The sequence below is a fragment of the Lolium perenne genome, chromosome 3, assembly GCF_019359855.2.
Source record: "Lolium perenne isolate Kyuss_39 chromosome 3, Kyuss_2.0, whole genome shotgun sequence".
In the NCBI taxonomy this organism is placed as follows: domain Eukaryota; kingdom Viridiplantae; phylum Streptophyta; class Magnoliopsida; order Poales; family Poaceae; genus Lolium; species Lolium perenne.
Window position 1 is genome coordinate 240,867,817 of NC_067246.2, and position 14,676 is coordinate 240,882,492.

Here is a 14,676-nt window from a genome sequence, read left to right on the forward strand (position 1 = left end):
CATGGTCGACGGCGAAAGCTAGCACGGCCAATGGCTCTCTGCATATGGTCATGCTGGCAAGCAGATATCTTTCCTACTCATCCTCCATGAATAGACAAGCATGTCATCCGCTCTCGCGACCTCACGCCACGCTTTGACACCGTTTAGAATCACAGCTACACGCTTTGATCTTTCCAGTCTCTTTCTATGTATGTTTGATTGCTCGTCGCTCCCAAGAATTGGTCTTCCCTTTTTTTCGAATATTCACAGGTTTGGTCTCCACTTCAATTCTAGCATTCTGAAGCCTACTTATTCCAGGTCCAACTTTCTATGCCCCAACAATTCCCTGCCACACCTCAATTCTAGATTCTGTCTTCGCACTGCACGCCACATATTAGCACTCTTACAATTTTCCAGCACCTCCAACACGCAGGAAGAAACACCCCTGAAACTCTCTCATATGTATTGTGTGCTTAACAATTTCAACAGTAATGGATTGGCCCGTGTCTTGACATGTTGTATCTTTTTACTGCAGAGAGGAAATCAATCAGATGTCTGGCAACTCTTTAATTCACGGAGAGCATGGACAACAGGTAGGCAATTAAAGTCGATGCGTATGAACTTGTAAGATTATCAATCAAAGTGAGGCCAAAATCCGCCAGTACAACAACTGATTCGCTGGCGTTGTTGAGGTGCTACTGATGCTGCACCAATGTCAGTGACCGGCTTTACCTACCGAGATCTGCTGCAACGACTTGGATGCTAGGTCCTTCAGGGCATGGCGTCGGGGGACGACAGCGAGCAGATGACGCGATCTAGTTCCTCGATGCTCACGTGTTGTGTTTTACGGTAGAAAAGCTTGGTGATCTAGTTCTTCCACGGCGCCGCGCCAGGGGCCGCATCGGCGGCAGAGGCAGTGCTCGGCGAGAGGCACGGTAGTGCGTGGCGAGCGCGGAGAACACCCACGACTCCGCCATGGCTGCGTTCTTCGACGGCGCCGTGCCAGCGGCCGCATCGCCGGCGGAGGCAGGGTTCGGCGTTAGACGCGCGGTAGTGCTACTTGGGGGCGGATTTCAGGACCGCGGGGGCGTGCGCTATCTCCTCGTGCGGTATTTATTCTCTCTCGACTCGTCTGCGTGCATATAGGTTTGGGCGATCAGAGTCCCGACCGGAGCCTAGCTGCCAGCAAAACGTAGGCAAACCGAACTACGCACGACTCAGCGATGGCAAGACTTTGCGCGGGTGAGGACTCTGTCCAATATACGGATCTGGACATATTTTGGTGGGAGGGTAAAACGGTCCAAAAAAGTGTTGGACGATGGAAACAATGCTCCCTTTATTATTAGGGGTATAGGAAAACTACCCGTGCGCGCATCGGGAGACACATTTGCTCAAATGCTTTGATCAAGTGAAATAATGTGATTGTCATGAAGCTTCGGTGTAGTTTTAGTTGCATGTTCACTTAGAACCTAATGTTAGGAACGGATGTCAACCAATACTTATGATTCTTGCTTAAAAGCTGATGCTTCTATGATGGATGTGCGGAAAAAAGGCCATGTCAAAATCTTCAGAAGTGATGCATAAGTCCATGAGTTCTTTATATAGTGATTGCATTCAAGAGGTGTTTTTCTAATGAATTTTCTTTCATGAAGTAAATCCAATCTAAGAGCAAATCTGAGATCTCCATCCTTGCATTAATTAAATAAACAAACAACATTCAGGTTCCGTAGTACATAAAGTGCAGACTAAGCCTTGGTTGTACTTACGGCTTTTTCTTGATGACACACACAACGATGTTGTACAGTACAGGGCACAACGGGGCCGTGGATGAGGAGGTGATGTTGGAGGAGCAACGCTTTGTACAACTCTCAGCCACTGCCTGCTGTCGAATGTCGCTAGGGAGCAGCTGCGCCGCCGGTCGTCAGATCCTCCGCCGGCGACGGCGGCCTACGCCCCAATCTCCTCGCGCGCACACAAGGCGTTCGGATCGATTCTCTCTTCGGCAACCGCTCAGCAGGGGCATGAGACCTGGTAGCTCGGATGTTGAGCTCGGTGGCGGCAGCTTGGTCCGGCTCGATTCATATAACGGCGAGGATGAAATCAGATGGCTAGGAGATAACTCGATTCAGTCGCTGGATGCCTCGATTCGCCAGTGTCGGGCGTGAATCGAGCGCCGATGTCTACTGAAGAAACACACGAAGGAAAATATTCAGATTCTTGATTTTTGGATCTGTAGTCTGTACTAGCTAGGCTTACAGAGTTGAGGACGGGTCGATCCTTCTAAGCTATTCTATATGGACTACCCCTTTTACACTTTAGACCCTACAGCTCTATATATTTTACTACTTACTCCAACACTCCCCCTCAAGATGGGTCAAATATATCAAATAGATCCATCTTGCTACAAAATACAGAGAATTTTTTTTCAGGTAAACCTTTAGTAAGAATGTCAGCTATCTGACTTGCTGAGGTTACATAAGGTAAGCAAACAATCCCCCTGTCAAGTTTCTCTTTGATGAAATGGCGATCTATCTCAATATGTTTGGTTCTATCATGTTGGATTGGATTGTTTGCAATGTCAATGGCAGCTTTATTGTCACAGTAGAGCATTAATGGACCATGCTTATAAAGCCTTAGCTCTACTAGAAGAATTTGCAGCCACAATAGCTCACATATCCCATGAGCCATAGACCGAAATTCTGCCTCCGCTGTTGATCTCGCTACCACAGACTGTTTTTTACTTCTCCATGACACGAGGTTCCCCCCAACAAATGCACAATAGCCTGAGGTGGAACGGCGATCATCTAGGGAGCCAGCCCAATCAGCATCCGTATAGCATTCAACTAATAAGTTCCCTTGCTTAGTGTATAACAGGCCCTTCCCGGGGCACCCTTTGAGGTACCTTAAAATTCTATTCGCAGCATTCATGTGAGATGTCTTTGGTTCATGCATAAATTGACTAACGACACTCACAGCAAATGCTATGTCAGGACGAGTATGAGAGAGGTATATTAGCCTTCCAACTAGTCTCTGATAGCGCTCCCGATCAACAGGTATGCCAGCATCATAGCTTAAGCGGTGATTCTGTTCTATAGGAGTTGCCGCAGGACGAACCCCAAGCATACCTGTTTCTTTGAGTAGGTCCAATGTATACTTTCGTTGTGATAAAAAGATACCTTTTGAGCCCCTTGAGACCTCTATGCCGAGAAAATAACGCAGCTGACCAAGGTCCTTCACTTCAAATTCTTGTGCTAAATGATGCTTCAGCTCATTGATTTCCTCGAGGTCATTGCCTGTTATCACAATATCATCAACATACACTATTAACACAGCAACTTTATCATCAACATGTTTGTAGAATAATGTATGGTCAGCATTGCTCTGCTTGTAGCCTCTTTTCAGCATGGCTTGTCTAAAACGATCAAACCACGCCCTTGGTGACTGTTTTAGACCATATAATGATCGACATAGTCGTAACACCTTCCCAGAATTTTGCTTTGGTTCAAAACCAGGTGGAATGTCCATATACACTTCCTCGTGGAGATCACCATGAAGGAAAGCATTTTTAACATCCATCTGATAAATATTCCAGTCAAGATTTACAGCACAAGAAATGAGTGTCCTTATTGAATTCATCTTTGCTACAGGAGCAAACGTCTCCTCGTAATCAATCCCATAAGTTTGTGTGTAACCTTTTGCTACAAGTCTAGCCTTATATCTCTCAACCTTACCCTCAAGGTTATATTTAATGGTAAAGACCCATTTGCATCCTACAGTTTGCTTACCTTGTGGTAGATCCACGAGCTCCCAAGTCTGATTTTTTTCCAAAGCTCTCATCTCATCCAGCATTGCTTCCCTCCACTTTGGGTCCTCTATGGCTTGTTTCCAGTGGGATGGTATGGAACCAGAGTCTAACGAGGCAATAAAGTTTTGGAAGACAGGACTACAGTATTTATAGGACATATAATTTGCTATGTCATGTTTTTGTGTAACAAAATCTTTGAGGTATCCTGGGGCACTACGTGTTCTGGTTTGTTTTCGTAAGGCAATAGGCAAGCTATCTTGTGGGTTAACAAATGGAAGTAGATTATGACCCTGCCCCATAGTGCTACTAGGATTTGTAGGATTAAGAGAATTACTATCAGTACCTGGATCCTCATGCAATGGAGGCTCTGCTCCTTGATGTGGAAGTGGTGAATTTGCTGTTGCATCCTCTATGTTTCCATGACAGGAATTATTGTCAGCATCGCCATTTGGCTCCCCCTGGCTTGAAATGCGATCACAAGTTAGAGTACCACCTGGAGTGGGAGCAAGAACAGGGCTACTCAAAGAACCTCGAGTTCCACTCTCCCCCTCTTGTTCCACTTCAGGTGGTAATAAAGCAATACCAGTATCATTAATTGACTCATAAAAAGGTTCATGTTCACGAAATGTCACATCCATACTCACAAAAAAACGATGTTCAGAAGGACACCAACATTTGTAGCCTTTCTTAGAAGGAGAATAGCCCATAAAAACACACTTTAAAGCACGTGGATCCAGTTTCCCAACAGAATTACGATAATCATGTACGAAACAAACACATCCAAAAATCTTTGGAGGAACAACAAATTCATTTGAATTCAAAAGACATTCAGCGGGAGTTTTATAACCTAGTGAGCGAAGAGGCATACGATTTATCAGATATGCTGCAGTTTTAATAGCCTCTCCCCAAAGAAATTTTGGAACATTCATAGTAAACATAAGTGAGCGTGCAACTTCAAGAAGATGTCTATTTTTGCGCTCTGCGACACCATTTTGTTCTGGGGTATTAACACAAGTAGTCTGATGTTCAATACCACTCTCAGAAAGAAAATTTTCGAACTCCTGATTGACATATTCAGTGCCATTATCTGAACGTAGAACTTTAATAGTTGTTCCATGTTGATTTTTTATGAGAGCACACAAATCTTTAAAGACGGATAGAACATCACTCTTTCGCTTCAAAAGATACAGCCAAGTATATCGGCTAAAGCAGTCAATGAAAGTTACAAACCATCGATGTCCAGAGATTGAGTGGACCTCACAGTGGTCCCCAGACATCTGAGTGAATGACATCAAAAGGTTGTTTACTTCTTAAACCCCTACTAGGATAAGAGGCCCTAGTATGTTTACCTAGTTCACATGCATCACAAACTAAGGACTCTCTAGTACATGATTTAAAAAGAGTAGGATATATGCGGGACATAACAGCAAAAGAGAGGTGTCCAAGCCTGCGATGATGCAACAATATTTCTTGACTTGGAGACAAACAGGATGCAAACGCCACTTCATCACTTCCTTCGTCAAGATAGTAGAGCCCCTCATGCTCGGTCCCAGTCCCCAACAGTCTCCTGTTCCTAGATCCTGAAACACACAACGAGTAGGATCAAACCAACTTCCACAATTGAGGGACTTGTTCATAGAGCTAATCGATAAGAGATTAACTGGGAACTTAGGAACATGCAACATCGGTGATAAGGACAAATTCTTGGTGCACTTGATGGATCCGCGCCCTACAATAGGTGCCATCGATCCATCAGCAACACGCACTTTGTCCATACCTGAGCACGGTGTGTAGGATGTGAATAAGTTGGAGGCTCCTGTCATATGATTTGTAGCTCCGGTGTCGATAATCCATGGGTTTCGGAGATGTGTGGAAGTGTAAATCTGAGGACATGTCATACCTTGATGAGAGGTGGCGGCGAGGCAAGAATCTGGTTTAGAGGAACCCTGGGAGGAAGAAGATCCTTCTGAGAGGCGAAGCCTGGAACTGAACTCCTCAAGAGCTCGAACATCTACCACGGGTCGCTGCTGTAGAGATGCAATATGACTGGCTTGCTTCTTGTTTTCTATCTGAACTCCCCCTATCCGTGGCTTTCCCTTGTCCCACCAAGATGGATAACCATGCAGCTCAAAACACATTTCTTTTGTGTGTCCATTTTTCCTGCAATGATCACAGAACAATCTGCTCTTGTCAATCTTGTTGAAGGACCTTGGACCACGCCGTGACTGCATTGACAGGGCCGCTCTTTCTTCTTTGTAGTTTAGATTTTCCTCCTTGCGTTGAGCCAAGCGTGTCTCTTCTTCAATCACACTAGATATAATGTCATCAAGACTTGGCCATTCTGGTTGTGAAAATATGAGTTGTCTCCGAAGATTCAGTTCCTCGTTTAACCCATCCAAGAAAAGTTTGGCTACAAGTGACTCAAACCACTTATGGTGAACAGCCATATCTTTCTTATCAACAAAGTTGGAACGGATGATAATAGTGAAGATCCCTGTACAATCTTTTGACCTCGCTTGCAAATTCGAGAATGTGACTTGGACCCTTGATTTAGATGAGTCAACTCATCCATAATTCGTGTAGCTTTGCATCTTATTCGACTTGCCAGCAAATTGTTTCTCTAGTGTTGCCCAAACTTCATACACAGTTGGCATAATCTCCACTTGTCGTCGCACAACGGGTCCATACTTCCTAGCATCCACACTAGAACTCTATCATTAGCCTGTTTTGCAGTAATATCACCACTCTTTTGCTTCTCATCCTCTTCAACAATCAGATTCTCACATCCGTGAGAGCTCAAAATGAGCTGAGCATGCCTTGCCCAGCTAATGTAGTTCCCTGGACCTGACAATCGCACAGGATTGGGTTCAAGGGCATACTTGGTCACCTCAGGGATTGCTTTCAGCTGTTGCTGTTCAAAGAACTTGCTAAAAAGTTCATACATCTTATCCATACTCGAGTCCTTGTTTGGTTCTCCCATCTTTCAGGGAAATCACAAACTAGCAGATAATAATTGCAGTATGCTAATCTGATTTGATTTGTCTTTCAAGACAGGGCTGCAATTTCGACCTCTCAGCTCAACTCTCGTATACTAAATAAATGCCAGTGTAGTTCATACCTTCCTCTGTTTCTTGTGAAAGATCTGACGAAAGATAAAAAGCTTGGAGTGGAGCACTGCAGCAGCCAGCTGGAGCTTGTGACCTGTGAAACGATAAAGGGCAACAGTAGATAACTAGGGATCCGCCTTCTTCTAGCCAATTCCCCCTGGATCCAAGCGAATCAAGCAGCCGCTGCCACAACTTCTTCAGTCGCCGGTGACACAGCACCTCGCCTGATAGCGATTTCCGCTCAAGAAAGTAGGGAGGACGTGCAGGAACCATCCTGCTCTGATACCATGAAGAAACACACGAAGGAAAATATTCAGATTCTTGATTTTTGGATCTGTAGTCTGTACTAGCTAGGCTTACAGAGTTGAGGACGGGAGAGTTCTTCTCTGTTTCTCCTCTATCCTCTCGATCCTTCTAAGCTATTCTATATGGACTACCCCTTTTACACTTTAGACCCTACAGCTCTATATATTTTACTACTTACTCCAACTGTAGGATAACGTTGCATAGAAAACAAAAATTTTCCTACGGCGAACACGCAATCCAAGCCAAGATCCAATCTAGAAGACGGTAGCAACGAGGGGGTATCGAGTCTCACCCTTGAAGAGATTCCAAAGCCTACAAGATGAGGCTCTTGTTGCTGCGGTAGACGATCACTTGCCGCTTGCAAAAGCGCGTAGAAGATCTTGATCACGATCGGTTCCGGCGCCACGAACGGGCAGCACCTCCGTACTCGGTCACACGTTCGGTTGTTGATGAAGACGACGTCCACCTCCCCGTTCCAGCGGGCAGCGGAAGTAGTAGCTCCTCTTGAATCCGACAGCACGACGGCGTGGTGTCGGTGGCGGTGAAGAAGTCCGGCGGAGCTTCGCTAAGCTACGCGGGAGATATGGAGGAGGGGGGGGGGCGGCTAGGGTTTGGGAGGGGGTGGCCGGCCACTTCAATGGGGCGGCCAGCTTGTGGTCTTAGGGTGGTCGGCCCCCTCCCTTGGCCCCTCATTATATAGGTGGATCCCCAAGTGTTGGTGTCCAAGTCTTCGAATAAGACCCGAACCAAAACCTTCCATAAGAGGGGAAACCTAGCCCAATTAGGACTCCCACCAAAAGGTGGGATTTCCATCTCCCATGTGGGGGGGTGGCCGGCCCCCTATGGAGGAGTCCACTTGGGACTCCTCCCCATCTAGGGTTGGCCGGCCATGGAGGTGGAGTCCCATGTGGACTCCACCTTCCTTGGTGGTTTCTTCCGGACTTTTCTAGAACCTTCCATAGAACCTTCCGCGACATTTTATTTCACATAAAATGACATCCTATATATGAATCTTATTCTCCGGACCATTCCGGAACTCCTCGTGATGTCCGGGATCTCATCCGGGACTCCGAACAAATATTCGAACTCCATTCCATATTCAAGTACTACCATTTCAACATCCAACTTTAAGTGTGTCACCCTACGGTTCGTGAACTATGCGGACATGGTTGAGTACTCACTCTGACCAATAACCAATAGCGGGATCTGGAGATCCATAATGGCTCCCACATATTCAACGATGACTTTAGTGATCGAATGAACCATTCACATACATTACCAATTCCCTTTGTCTCGCGATATTTTACTTGTCCGAGGTTTGATCTTCGGTATCACTCTATACCTTGTTCAACCTCGTATCCTGACAAGTACTCTTTACTCGTACCGTGGTATGTGGTCTCTTATGAACTCATTCATATGCTTGCAAGACATTAGACGACATTCCACCGAGAGGGCCCAGAGTATATCTATCCGTCATCGGGATGGACAAATCCCACTGTTGATCCATATGCCTCAACTCATACTTTCCTGGATACTTAATCCCACCTTTATAGCCACCCATTTACGCGGTGGTGTTTGGTGTAATCAAAGTACCTTTCCGGTATAAGTGATTTACATGATCTCATGGTCATAAGGACTAGGTAACTATGTATCGAAAGCTTATAGCAAATAACTTAATGACGAGATCTTATGCTACGCTTAATTGGGTGTGTCCATTACATCATTCATATAATGATATAACCTTGTTATTAATAACATCCAATGTTCATGATTATGAAACTAATCATCCATTAATCAACAAGCTAGTTTAAGAGGCATACTAGGGACTTCTTGTTTGTCTACATATCACACATGTACTAATGTTTCGGTTAATACAATTCTAGCATGATATATAAACATTTATCATAAACATAAAGATATAAATAATAACCACTTTATTATTGCCTCTAGGGCATATCTCCTTCAGTCTCCCACTTGCACTAGAGTCAATAATCTAGATTACATTGTAATATACCTAACACCCATGGCATTCTGGTGTTGGTCATGCTTTGCCCTAGGGAGAGCTTTAGTCAATGGATCTGCTACATTCAGATCAGTGTGTACTTTGCAAATCTTTACTTCTCCATCTTCGATGTACTCGCGAATCGAGTGGTAACGCAGCTTGATATGCTTCACCTCTTGTGTGACCTTGGCTCTTGTGCATTGGCGATGGCACCCATGTTATCACGAGTAAATGATTAATGGGTCCAATGCACTAGGAACCACACCGAGCTCTACAATGAACCTCTTCATCCATACCGCTTCGATGAAGCCTCTGAAGCCGCTTATGTACTCGATTCTGTTGAAGACTTCGCCACCGTGCATCGCTTCGAGCTTGCCCAGCCATCGCAAAGACCATTCAATATAAACACGTACCTGCATTGTGACTTAGAGTCATCGGGATCAGTGTTCCAACTTGCATCGGTGTAACCGTTTACAACGAGCTCTTGGTCACCTCCATAACAAAGAAACATATCCTTAGTTCTTTTCAAGTACTTCGGGATATTCTTGACCATTGTCCAGTGTTCCATTCCTGGATCACTTTGATATCTGCTAGTCAAACTAACGACATGTGCTATATCCGGTCTAGTACATAGCATGGCATACATGATAGATCCTATTGCCGAGGCATAGGGGATATTACTCATCCTTTCTCTTTCTTCTCGCCGTAGCCGGTCCTTGAGTCTTGCTCAATACCTTGCACAGTAACATAGGTAAGAACCCTTTCTTACTTTCGTCCATTCTAAACTTCTTTAGAATCTTGTCCAGATATGTACTCTGTGATAGCCCTATTAGGCGTCTTGATCTATCTCTATAAATCTTGATGCCTAATATATATGATGCTTCACCAAGGTCTTTCATTGAAAAACTATTATTCAAATAACCTTTAACACTGCTTAATAGTTCTATATCATTCCCAATCAATAATATGTCATCTACATATAATATCAGGAATGCTACAGAGCTCCCACTCACTTTCTTGTAAATACAGGCCTCTCCATGACACTGTATAAACCCGAAGTCTTTGATCACCTTATCAAAACGTCGGTTCCAACTGCTTGATGCTTGCTTCAGTCCATAGATTGAACGCTGAAGTTTGCATACTTTGTCAGCATTTTTAGGATCGACAAAACCTTTGGGTTGTACCATATACAACTCTTCCTCAATGTCTCCATTAAGGAACGCCGTTTTGATATCCATCTGCCAAATCTCATAATCGAAAAATGCAGCTATTGCTAACAAAATCCTCACAGATTTTAGCTTCGCTACGGGTGAGAAAGTCTCATCGTAGTCAACTCCTTGAATTTGTCGGAAACCCTTTGCGACAAGTCGAGCTTTATAGACAGTAATATTACCATCAAGATCTGTTTTTCTCTTGAAGATCCATTTATTCTCAACAGCCTTTCGGCTATCAGGTAAGTCTACCAAAGTCCATACTTTGTTATCATACATGGATCCCATTTCGGATTTCATGGCTTCTTGCCATTTGTTGGAATCTGGGCTCATCATCGCTTCTTCATACGTTGTGTGGTCCTCATCATTGTTATCCACAATCATGACATTTAGACAAGGATCATACCAAACAGAGTGGCACGTTCCCTTGTCGATCATGCGAGGTTCGCAGTTTCCTCGTTCAAGTTTCATGATCATTATCATTAGCTTCCTCTCGTTCGGTGTAGGCGGTGCAGTACAACTTCGATGCTGCGCTACTCGATCAACGAGTATAGATTCATCAATCACATCGAGTTCTACTTTTCTTCCGAGTCACTTCTTTAGTGAGAAATTCTTTCTCAAGAAAGGTTCCGTTCTTAGCAACAAAGATTTTGCCTTCGGATCTGTGATAGAAAGTGTACCCTATAGTTTCCTTAGGGTATCCTATGAAGACGCATTTCTCCGCTTTGGGTTCTAGCTTGTCCGGTTGTAACTTCTTTACATAGGCTTCGCAACCCCAAACTTTCAGGAACGATAGCTTAGGTTTCTTATTAAACCATAATTCATACGGTGTCGTTTCTACGGATTTTGATGGTGCTCTATTTAAAGTGAATGCGGCTGTCTCTAATACATAACTCCAAAATGATAACGGCAAATCAGTAAGAGACATCATACTACGAACCATATCTAAGAGAGTTCGATTACGACGTTCGGACACACCGTTTCGTTGAGGTGTTCCCGGCGGTGTCAATTGTGAAAGTATTCCGCATTTCTTTAAATGCATGCCAAACTCATAACTCAGATATTCACCTCCACGATCAGATCGTAGAAATTTGATCTTCTTGTTACGTTGATTTTCTACTTCACTTTGAAATTCCTTAAACTTCTCGAAAGTTTCGGATTTATGTTTCATGAAATAGATATACCCATATCTACTCAGATCATCTGTGAAGGTTAGAACATAACGATAACCACCGCGCGATGCTACACTCATTGGTCCACATACATCGGTATGTATGATTTCTAATAAGTCTGTAGCTCGCTCCATCATACCAGAAAATGGAGTCTTTGTCATTTTTCCCATTAGACATGCTTCGCATCTATCAAGTGACTCAAAGTCAAGTGATTCAAGTAATCCATCAGTATGGAGTTTCTTCATGCGTTTCACTCCAATATGACCAAGACGACAAGCCACATATAAGTAGAATTATCATTCAATTTAATTCGCTTAGCATCAATGTTATGTATATGCGTATCACTACTATCGAGATCTAACAGAAATAAGCCATTCTTTTGTGGTGCTCGACCATAAAAGATATTATTCATAAAAATAGAACAACCATTATTCTCAGACTTGAATGAATAGCCGTCTTGCATTAAACAAGATCCAGATATAATGTTCATGCTCAACGCGGGTACAAAATAACAATTATTTAGGCTTAAAACTAATCCCGAAGGTAGATGTAGAGGAAGTGTGCCGACAGCGATCACATCGACTTTGGATCCATTTCCAACGCGCATCGTTACTTCATCTTTCAGTAGTCTTTGTTTATTCTTTAGTTCCTCAAGTTTTGGAGTTACAGATATGAGCAACCGAACCAGTATCAAATACCCAGGTACTAGTACGAGAACCAGTGAGATAAACATCTATAACATGTATATCAGATATACCTTCTTTCTTCTTCTTGACAAGGCCGCTTTTCAGATCAGCCAGATACTTGGAGCAATTACGCTTCCAGTGTCCCTTCTCCTTGCAGTAATAGCACTCAGCATCGTGCTTAGGGCCGTTCTTAGGTTTCATAGGAGGCGTGGCGCCTTTCTTGCCACCCTTCTTGAATTTTCCCTTAGACTTGCCCTGTTTCTTGAAACTGGTGGTCTTGTTGACCATCAACACTTGGTGCTCTTTCTTGATCTCAATCTCAGCAGCTTTTAGCATGCCAAAGAGTTCGTGTAACTCCTTGTTCATGTTCTCGCATATTGTAGTTCATCACAAAGTTCTTGTAACTTGGTGGCGAGTGATTGAAGGACACGATTAATCCCCGATCTGTTAGGAATCACTATTCCCAAGTCATCGAGTTTCTTCGCATGCCCGGTCATGGCGAGCATGTGCTCACTAACGGAGCTGCCTTCTTCCATCATACAGCTGAAGAAATGTTTCGATGCTTCATAGCATTCCACGGCCGCATGAGTCTCGAATATAGCTTTCAGCTCATTCATCAACTCATGAGGATCGTGGTGCTCAAAACGTTTTTGAAGATCGGATTCCAGTGCACGGGATGGCACACCGAACTTGAGAGTACCGAAGTTTTCCGAGTCGCGTAAACAGCTGTTACATCATCGAATTCATCTTCTGCGGAGGGTCACCTAGCGGTGCATCAAGCACAAATTGCAGATTTCCGCCAGAGAGGAAGATCCTCACATGACGGAACCGGTCGGTGAAGTTGCTACCGTTGCTCTTAAGTTTCTCTTTCTCTAGAACCGATTAAAATTGATTGGGGACGCCATCTCTACAACATATATTTGCAATAGTTTAGACTAAGTTTATGACAAATTGAGTTCAAATTTTAATTCAACATAATTAAAAATCTAGGTGAACTCCCACTCAAAACAATATCCCTCGCATTGTCTTAGTGATCACACGAACCAAATCCACCGCACCTAAGCCCGATCATCACGAGAAAAGGTGTGACTTCAATGGCGAACACTCAGAGTGTTCATCATATCAACCATATGATTCATGCTCTACCTTTCGGTATCACGTGTTCCGAGACCATGTCTGTACATGCTAGGCTCGTCAAGGCCACCTTAGTATCCGCATGTGCAAAACTGTCTTGCACCCGTTGTATGCACTTGTTGATTCTATCACACCCGATCATCACGAGATGCTTCAAACGACAAGTCTTGGCAACGGTGCTACTAAGGATGAACACTTTATTATCTTGAGATTTTAGTGAGGGATCATCTTATAATGCTACCGTCGCGATCTAAGCAAAATAAGATGCATAAAAAGGATTAACATCACATGCGGTTCATATGTGATATGATATGGCCCTTTTGTCTTTGCGCCTTTGATCTTCATCTCCAAAGCACGGACATGATCTCCATCATCTTCGGGCATGATCTCCATCATCGTCGGCGTAGCGTCAAGGTCAATGGCGCCGTCTTCATGATTGTCCTCCATGTAGCAACTATTACAACTACTTTGAAAAACTACTCAACATGAAATTTAAAGACAACCATAAGGCTCCTGCCGGTTGCCACAATACAATAATGATCATCTCATACATATTCATCATCACATTATGGCCATATCACATCACCAAACCCTGCAAAAACAAGTTAGACGTCTCTAATTTGGTTTGCATATTTTACGTGGTTTAGGGTTTTCGAGAGAGATCTAATCTACCTACGAACATGAACCACAACGTTGATACTAATGTTTTCAATAGAAGAGTAAATTGAATCTTTACTATAGTAGGAGAGACAGACACCCGCAAAGCCTCTTATGCAATACAAGTTGCATGTCGAACGAGGAACAAGTCTCATGAACGCGGTCATGTAAAGTTAGTCCGAGCCGCTTCATCCCACTATGCCATAAAGATGCAAAGTACTCAAACTAAAGATAACAAGAGCATCAACGCCCACAAACCATTGTGTTCTACTCGTGCAACCATCTTTGCATAGACCCGGCTCGATACCCTTTGTAGGATAACGTTGCATAGAAAACAAAAAATTTCCTACGGCGAACACGCAATCCAAGCCAAGATGCAATCTAGAAGACGGTAGCAACGAGGGGGTATCGAGTCTCACCCTTGAAGAGATTCCAAAGCCTACAAGATGAGGCTCTTGTTGCTGCGGTAGACGATCACTTGCCGCTTGCAAAAGCGCGTAGAAGATCTTGATCACGATCGGTTCCGGCGCCACGAACGGGCAGCACCTCCGTACTCGGTCACACGTTCGGTTGTTGATGAAGACGACGTCCACCTCCCGTTCCAGCGGGCAGCGGAA

At 44.0% G+C, this 14,676-nt stretch overlaps 1 long non-coding RNA gene across 1 annotated transcript; it reads right to left on the bottom strand.

Annotated features, from left to right (window-relative positions):
* Nucleotides 1–1,644: 1,644 nt before the first annotated feature.
* On the bottom strand, nt 1,645–7,306 carry LOC139837633 (uncharacterized). The gene is made up of 2 exons (XR_011754218.1): nt 7,252–7,306; nt 1,645–2,162 (listed from the first exon to the last, which is right to left on the bottom strand). It is a non-coding gene; the product is annotated as an uncharacterized lncRNA (long non-coding RNA).
* Between the last annotated feature and the right edge of the window lie 7,370 nt (nt 7,307–14,676).